Raw genomic sequence first — 8,352 nt, forward strand, 5'->3', positions numbered from 1 at the left:
CATATAAAACATCCTAGATAGATAATATAATAGCATGGAACAATAAAAAAATATATATACGTTGGAGACGTATCATCCTCACCAGTGCCAGATATCTCTGTACTTCACGAGCTTGTTGTGAGAGCAGATGTTGGTGATGTTCTCTGGTTGATTGAGGTCAAACGCAGAGAATGCCTTGGCCTTCTTGAATGGGGCAGTATGGGCCATGGCATAGAGGTAAAACACCTCTGGCACCGATGCCATATTGTATCCCGCCTAAAAGAGAGGAACATAGTATTAGTAATTAAAGGGCTGAAGCTAGCACGACAGAATGATTTGCTTGAATCATGAAGCAAACCACATACCCAGTTCCGTCCATATTGATATAAGTTGGCGCTGCCTTGATGGTGTGGCACACCTCTCATTTGGGCACGCTTGTCCTTGGCACCTTTGTGGACGGCCCGCCATGCGTCTGAGCACTACTCATCCACCAACGCCTCCCAACAATCCATTTTATCAGCACACCATCTTGAGGGCACCTAAGTCAGTAAAGAGAAACTTGAGCGCTACGCCTATGAATCAAATCAACGAAACTAAGAACAATGCCTTAAGAATATAGGCAATTACCTTCATGTACTCCTCCTTCTGCAGAAACTTTCCATGGCACTTCTTCTTGGGCTTCCGAACACCACGCGAGGTGAAGTTGTCTCGAATAGCCTGCACCCGAGCCTCGTGTCGTAAGTTTTGTAGTAGGCGCCTACACTCGGCATCGATAACCCGTGCACAAGCCTCCTCATATCCCTCCTCACACCTATAGAAGGTATGCAATCAAACGAGACAACATTGCTTAGTACAATAACTAAGCTTATTCGAAGATTTTTAATTTTGTAAATGAGAAATTACCCAAAACGTTCTGATCACCATGTCGGCCCTCGTGTGGCACAAGACACCATCGATGATCTAATCCGGCGGGGCCGAGGCAGCCAAGTAGTGCTCCTAGGTCAATCCTAGCTATGGAAGCTGACCCTCACCGGGCAACGTGACCCACCCATGAAGTTTTGCTGGCAAATCACACCAAGGAGTTGGTTGGGCCTGCGGACATCCTAAGGGTGGTCCCAACCCCTGCAGTATGACAAGGCCAACACATTAGATATTTTGAAAAGACGTGATGGGAAAAGGTAGAAAAAGAGTAAATGCACTTACCTCGTCCCATCAGGCCAAATCAACCACCTCTACTCGCGGGTCGCCGGCACAGATGGGAGCCGCTTACTACCATGCTGGTGGATGGTGGCCCCCTCAACCACCTCGTCCTCGCTGCTATCAGAAATCTGATGCCCGCCACCATCAGCATGGCCACTCGACCCCTCAAGAGGATCCTGCCAGGTACCCCACTCGGGCGTCTCCTGGGACGTAGCCTGGGGAGGAGTCACATGGGCCCAAGCGTCCTGGCCCGAAGGCCCGTCGACCCGAGGCCCGTGGACTGGAGTCTCGTGGGCCGAAGGCCCGTCGACCTGAGGCTCGCGAACTGGAGTCCGCGTAGCCTCCTCCTCAGACGTGCCCCCTAGCAGTCGTGTGCTCGGATGAATCAGCTGGCGGTGGCGGCAAGGAAGGCGTAGGAGCCTACCTACCTCTCCCGCGACCACATTCTCACCGACCTCCTCTCTTCCTCCCTCCCCGACCTCCTCTCTAGGTAGGCAATGACACCGACGAAGAAGCGCCCACCGGTGAAGCCATACCCTCGTACAACGCTCTCCGAAGAGGTATGGGTGGAATGGAAGTACCACTCCCACCACACCGAGGACCAGCGCCCACCATCTTTCAACACCTGTCATGACAGAAGAGTAAACTGAATTAGTACAACATACAAAAATTGAGTACCTACATGAATACCAAACTGACTCCTGACAAAAGATCCTCGACCATCGACCCTCGACCCCTGACCCCTCGACGACCCTCGAACCCTGACCCCTCATCAATCCTCGACCCCTCGGCGGTCCTGTCGAACACCTTCCTTGTGAGCATGGTGCCATTGTTGTCGTAGCTTAAGATGCAGATGTGCCCGAGCTGAAGGTCATCAACGCGGGCGAACTGCTTCCATTCGTTCTTCGTGCACGAATGGAAGCACTTCACCCAGTATCATGACCTTCAACTCGGGGACATCCTCTTCTTAAGCTACGACACCAGTCGGTCAGCACACGGACCGGAAGATCATGGACCATCGACCCCTAGACCCACGACCCCTCGCCACCTCGGTGGTCCTGTCGAACACCTTCACTGTGAGCATGGTGCAACTGTTATCGTATCTTATGATGCGGACGTGCCTGAGCTGAAGGTCATCAGTGTGGGCGAACTGTTTCCATCCGTTATTCATGCACAGATGGAAGCCATTCACCCATGCTCATGACCTTCAGCACGGTGACGTCCTCATCTTAAGCTACGACACCAGTCGGTCAACAATCAGACCGAAAGATCCTCGACCATTGACCCCTCGACCGCTCACCCCCTCGATGGTCCTGCCGAACACCTTCACTGTGAGCATGGTCCATCTGTTGTCGTAGCTTAAGATGCAGACGTGACAGAGCTGAAGGCCATCAGCGCGAGCGAACTGCTTCCATCCGTTCTTCGCGCACGGATGGAAGCAGTTCACCCAGTCTCATGACCTTCAGCTTGGGGACGTCCTCATCTTAAGCTACGACACCAGTCGGTCAGCACTCGGACCTAAAGATCCTCGACCATCGACCCCTCGCCCCCTCGGTGGTCCTGTCAAACAACTTCATTGTGAGCATGGTGCGGCCGTTGTCGTATCTTAAGATGCGGACATGCCCGAGCTGAAGGTCATCAGCGCGGGCGAACTGCTTCCATCCGTTATTCGTGCACGAATGGAAGAAGTTCACCCACGCTCATGACCTTCAGCTCGGGGACGTCCTCATCTTAAGCTACGACACCAGCCGGTCGGCTCTTGGACCGGAAGATCCTCAACCATCGACCCCTAACGTCGATCCTCGACCAGGTTCCGTCGGCGCTGACGCACCCCTAACCTCGACCTGGTTCCGTCGGTGCTGACGCACCCCTAACCTCTTCTTCTTCCTCCTCCTCCTCCTCCTCCTCTTCTTTTCTTCTTCTTCTTCTTCTTCCTCTTCTTCTACTTCTTATTTTCTTTTTTTCATCTTTCTTCTTTCTTCTTAACTAAACCTAAACTAAACTAATATAAACCTAAACCAAACTAAATCTGAACTAAACTAAAACAAAACTAAACCTAAACCTAAAAAACAGAAAAAACCTAAACTAAATCTAAACTGAAAAAAGAGGGGGAGGAGGCTCACCGGAGTGGGGGAGGTGGAGGAGGCCGACGCCGGCGGGTCGGGGCGGCGGGGCGTCGGGGAGGGGGGGGGTGGTGGGGCATCTGGCGGCCCGGAGCGGCGTGCGGTCGGGGGGCCGGGCGGCGGGCCGGAGCGGTGTTCTGGCACGGCGGGGCGTCGGGGGGGAGGGGGGCGGATCGGCGGGCCGGGGCGGCGTGCAGGAGCGACGGGGGGCCGGAGCGGCGGTGGCAGCGGGCGGTGGGGCCGGGCCGGCGTGTGCTCGGGGACGGGGGGCGGTTGTGGGCGGCGGCGGGGTGCGGTCGAGGGCGCGGTGGGGGTCGGGGGCGATCTGACTGGCGACGCGCGATTGGGCTCGGGGGTTAGGAAGAGAGAGAACAGAGAGAGAGGAGGCGGGGGAACGGCCATTACATAGTTAAATCTTTGTCGTCCCCTAGCAGACAGGAAAGAGGTGGGGCTGGTGGGCCGTTAGGGTTTGGACCTCCACTGGGCCTACCCACCTCTTTGTCGTCTGCTAGCGATGACAAAAAATTGACTAATGGCAAACAGGGTCTTTGCCGTTAGCCCGTTTTTGCCATCCGCTAACAGACGACAAAGATCTGACTAATGGCAAATTCTTTGTTTCCAGTAGTGATTGGTCCAGGTTCGTAAGAAAACCGGAATTAATACTCTTATATGGTCTGGATCAAAACCGTGTTTTCTACTGGTGTTTCGAGCCAAGAATAGCATCTCCTAATTGCAGTACCGTCGTATAGTATAATGGGTTTTCTTTTCTAGCCGTATTGAACCCTTTACGAGTCGCGCAAAGGGCGCTCGCTCACAATGTCCACGTCATCACATGCGCACTGTACATGGTAGCCAATGGCGAGAAAGATTCGTGCTGGCCAATTAAATGAGAGGGTCCTGAACGCGGTGGCCAAATGAAGGATCCTAAGGGCATCTCCAACCGCTGGCCCCCAGGGGGCACCTAAAATCACCGCTTGGGGGTGAGCCGGTGCAAAAATTGAGCCTGGGGCCGAGTTGGTCCCCAGCCGCCGGCCCCAGGGCCGCCCCCAGGCACGTTTTGAAATAAAAGAAGTTCGGCGATGTTCGGCTTAAACACGATAAAATTCGGCCAAACACGATAAATTTCGGCCAAACACGATAAATTTCGGCACATTTCGGCGAAGTTCGCGGATTTTCATTACATATCACATATACATAAACTAATCTAAAGGAAAAACTGGCTGAAGTCGCCGCCGTCGCCGCCATCGTCGTCGTCGGCCTTCTCCTCCTTGACGCGAGCGCCCCTGCTGGACCCCTGCCGGGCGTCGCCATGGCGGACTGGTGGCGGCGCATCGTCGTTGTCGTCGTCGCTGTCGCAGATGACGACAACTCCGCCTTCGTCGCGGCCGCGTCGACGTTCCGTGAAGCGAAGCAGGGCGGCGCGCTGGCGCTCCTTTGCCTTCTCCAGGCGCTCCTTCTCCATCGCTATGGAGTCCCTGCGCGCCCATTCCAGGGCCACTTCGTCGTCGTTGAGCTCCGTCGTCACCGGCGCGGCCGGCTCCTTCTTCACTGGCGCGAGCCCCGGCTCCGTCTTCACCGGCGCGAGCCCCGGCTCCGTCTTTGGCTTGACGAAGCGCGGAGGAGGAGCCGACGAGGAGGCGCGCCGGCCACCCTCGTTGATGATGATGCCGGCGCTGCGGGTGCGCCGGCCGAGTGGCGTCTCCGCCGCGGGCTCGGCCTTGACGCCGAGCAGGGCCGGAGTGCCGGAGGAGTGCGATGAAGATCGGGAGGAGGAAGAAGAGGAGGAGGACCCGAACCTCCTTGGCGCCCATGGCCCGGCGTGTCGGTGCTGCGCCGGGGCGACCGCCCTCGCTGGGTACGCCAACGGCGGGTCGTTGCCGCCCTCGAGGTACGTCAGCACGCCCTCGAGTGTGCGGCCGAGGACGCCCCACCATAGGTGGAGCCCCTCGCTGTTCTGCCGGCCGCCAACCACCGGCGCGCCGTTGATGGACGCCAAGCGCTGCTGCTGGCGGCGCTCGAAATACGCCACCCAAGCCGCGTGGTTGTCGGCGGCGTACTGGGGGAGGGAGAGTTGAGCGTCGGGGAGGGAGGCGCGCACGACCTCGACTTCCTCGGCGAAGTACGGCTTCGCCACGGCGTCGGGCAACGGGGGAATGGGCACTCCCCCGGCGCTGAGCCCGGCGCGCATGTCCGGCGGCGCCGGGATGTTCGCCTGGAATAGGAGCCAGGACTCCTGTTCGCGGAGCGAACGGCGGCCGAAGCCGTTGGCCGCCGCCTTGTCTCCGGGGTAGCATTCCGCCATGGCGACGGGCTCGGGAGAGGTAGAGAGATAGAGGGAGGGGCTGGGCGGCGGCGCTCGGGAGAGGTAGGGAGAGGGAGGAGCTAGGCGGCGGCGAGGGGCGGGGCTGGTGTGGGCACAAGTGAGTGCAGGCCACCGGCTATATAGCCGCGCCACACCCGTGTGTATGCGTGCGAGGGAGGGGAGGCGTCGGCGCGCCGTCCCGTGACGCGCCGCCCGTGAGGAATCAATGGCAAGGCTGACCGGCGGCAGCCTTGGCATTGATTCCCCGCGGGAACCGAGGCCGTTGGGGGAAGACGAGGCGCCGTGTCGCTGACGCGACGGACCCGCGGCTGTTTCGCGCCAAAACAGTTCGCCCCCGGCGCCCCCGGGCGCCCCCCAGCGCGCCGGGTTCGGCCTGGGTCCGCCGGCGCTGTTTTCGGCCCAGGCCGACGAAAATCGGGCTCCTGGGGCGCGACTAGGCAATTTTTTGGCGCCGGCGCGAAAAAATCGCCTGAGGAGCCCTTCCTGGGGCGCGGCTGGAGATGCCCTAAACGCGATAGAAAGGAAACTCGCACACGCGACCTCTCTCTCGTTCCATCTTCTCCAGCCCCACGCCCCATCCCCTCCATGCATCTCCGCCGCCGCCGCCCCCCATATCCACCGCACGAGGGCTCGCCCGTCCGCGCCGGCGACACGCCTCCACCATCCAATCATCCCATCCTTGCTCTTCCAGCGTCTGACATCGGCCGCGTCTACTCCTCCACCGCTCCCTGCCCGCCCCGCAAGAAGCCCCGTAGCTCTGCGTCCGCCGCCGCGGGCGGCAAGCCTCCTGTGATCGTCTACTACTACTGTCGCCGCAAGAAGTCGCGGCTCGAGGAGCCACGGCCGTCCTCGCTGGTGTCGCGACAGCTGGAGGAGGAGGCGCTGGGCAGGGGCTCATGGCGGAAGCGCCCGCTCACGAGCTGCTCAGCCTGGGGTCTGCCCCGCCTGCATTGGGCGCAGATAGAGACGGGGAGGAGCTGATGGGGCGACGACAGCCGAGGCGCAGAGGAGAAGGGGGGAGATAATGGCTGCGCTGCTCCCGCCCCACGACGAAGTCTGCGTCAAAACTGAAGAAGACGGCTTCGGGGCCATAGTCCATGTGGATTTGTTCATCAATTCGTTTCCATCGGTGGAAGATGACGGGTGTGAGGTGGCGCCCTGGTCAACAGGAAACGCACACAACGCCACCATAGCCGAGTTGTATGGAACGCCTCAAGTCTCTGCTCCACCAACGTCGCCTATTTGAGCTTTGTAGGTGCCAACACCCCTCCAGTCCCTCCTGAATAGCATCCTACCTCTCTCTTCCACTCCTATTTTTTTTATTTAAGGGATGCCATGATTTAATGCCCAGAACCATCATCTTTGTTTGTGCAGATTCGTTTTTATATTTGCCTAGAAGATGTTCCATGAAAATCACAGAAGCACCGGCTGCACCGCACCGGGTTTAGGCTCGTCAAGAAGGTTGTGGCTGGAAGATAGTGGTAATCAACTTTATATACTACCCCTCCTGCAAGTTTACCCATGTCTTTTATTTTTGTTTATGCGATTAATTATTCATTCCTCTTAGTTGTTCATATATTCTGACGACGACTCATGTCGATATGTGCTTGCTTTGCAATGAAACTCTCCTCATGACTTTAGCAACAAGAACGGCCAACTAGAATACTTGTTCTTCGTGTAATTTTGACGCTGGCTTTGTCGCACGTTGGAAATTCAGGGTGCCGATCCGCAGGCGTTTGTCGGTTTAGTGTGCAAGGTAAGTTCTTGATGACGTCTGTTCTGAGCATGTGTTTGTTTCATCACTATATGGAATGCAGCAAAATTGGGGCCTAAATTTTGATGGTGAATGCAGGTTTTCTGGCCCAAAGATGATGATTGGTACAAGGGTTCCATCACGGCCTACACGGAACTAACCAAGAATTTTGTATGCTTTCTATATACCTGGTTCTTATTTTTCTTATTCATGAAAAATTGGTGTGCCTGAGAGGATTGTCCTCAGTTAGATTTTAATTTTTTTTTCTGCATTTTCCTTACTAAAAGGCATGTTATCTACCACTCTGTTTTCCATGTAATGTCTGCACTATGAAGAGTGGCATGCAAAATGTCGTGTAGTTGATATCTAAAGCTAAATGAACTGCAGGTGAAGTATGAAGACCTTACCCTAGATAATGAAATGATAAATTTTTCATTTCATCTGAGGAAATGAAGTGCCTGAACCTGAAATTTGGATCATCTAACCTGGATATAAGAAGGGATACGATGAGCTACTTGCACCTGCTGTCAGCTTTCATGACTACCAAGGTCTTGATCCAGATAATATAGCGTGGGCTAAAATAACAGGTACTCCTATGTCTTTTCCTTATGAGTGCCGATGCTTCTAGCTGTTAACTGCGATTAGATGCCAATGGTCCTTTCCATTTATTCTTTCTGCCATCACAAGTTTTATTGCATTGTTTGTAGTCATTGTCCATATTACTTTGAACTTTTACAGTGTGATACTTTATTTATTCTAGTGTTTATGGTAGTTTTGCATCAACTTACAACTTTATTAGATTTCTCATGCATATCACATGTGTTAGATGGTTAACTGTCTCTTTTTACAGAAAATGCTTTCCAATGTTAAGCCCAGTATTGATTTATTATTTGAAATTTTCATATTCATCTCCCCAATTACCCGGCATTAACTTTTTATTTTATAATTTAGTCCTATTTTCCTCCACATTCCTA

The 8,352-nt window shown here is 55.2% G+C and overlaps 1 long non-coding RNA gene across 1 annotated transcript; it reads left to right on the top strand.

The window, feature by feature from the left end:
- Positions 1–6,202: 6,202 nt before the first annotated feature.
- On the top strand, positions 6,203–8,352 carry LOC123082684 (uncharacterized). The gene is made up of 5 exons (XR_006439093.1): positions 6,203–6,876; positions 7,000–7,106; positions 7,267–7,381; positions 7,478–7,549; positions 7,766–8,352. It is a non-coding gene; the product is annotated as an uncharacterized lncRNA (long non-coding RNA).

This window comes from Triticum aestivum, chromosome 4A, assembly GCF_018294505.1.
Source record: "Triticum aestivum cultivar Chinese Spring chromosome 4A, IWGSC CS RefSeq v2.1, whole genome shotgun sequence".
Taxonomy (NCBI): domain Eukaryota; kingdom Viridiplantae; phylum Streptophyta; class Magnoliopsida; order Poales; family Poaceae; genus Triticum; species Triticum aestivum.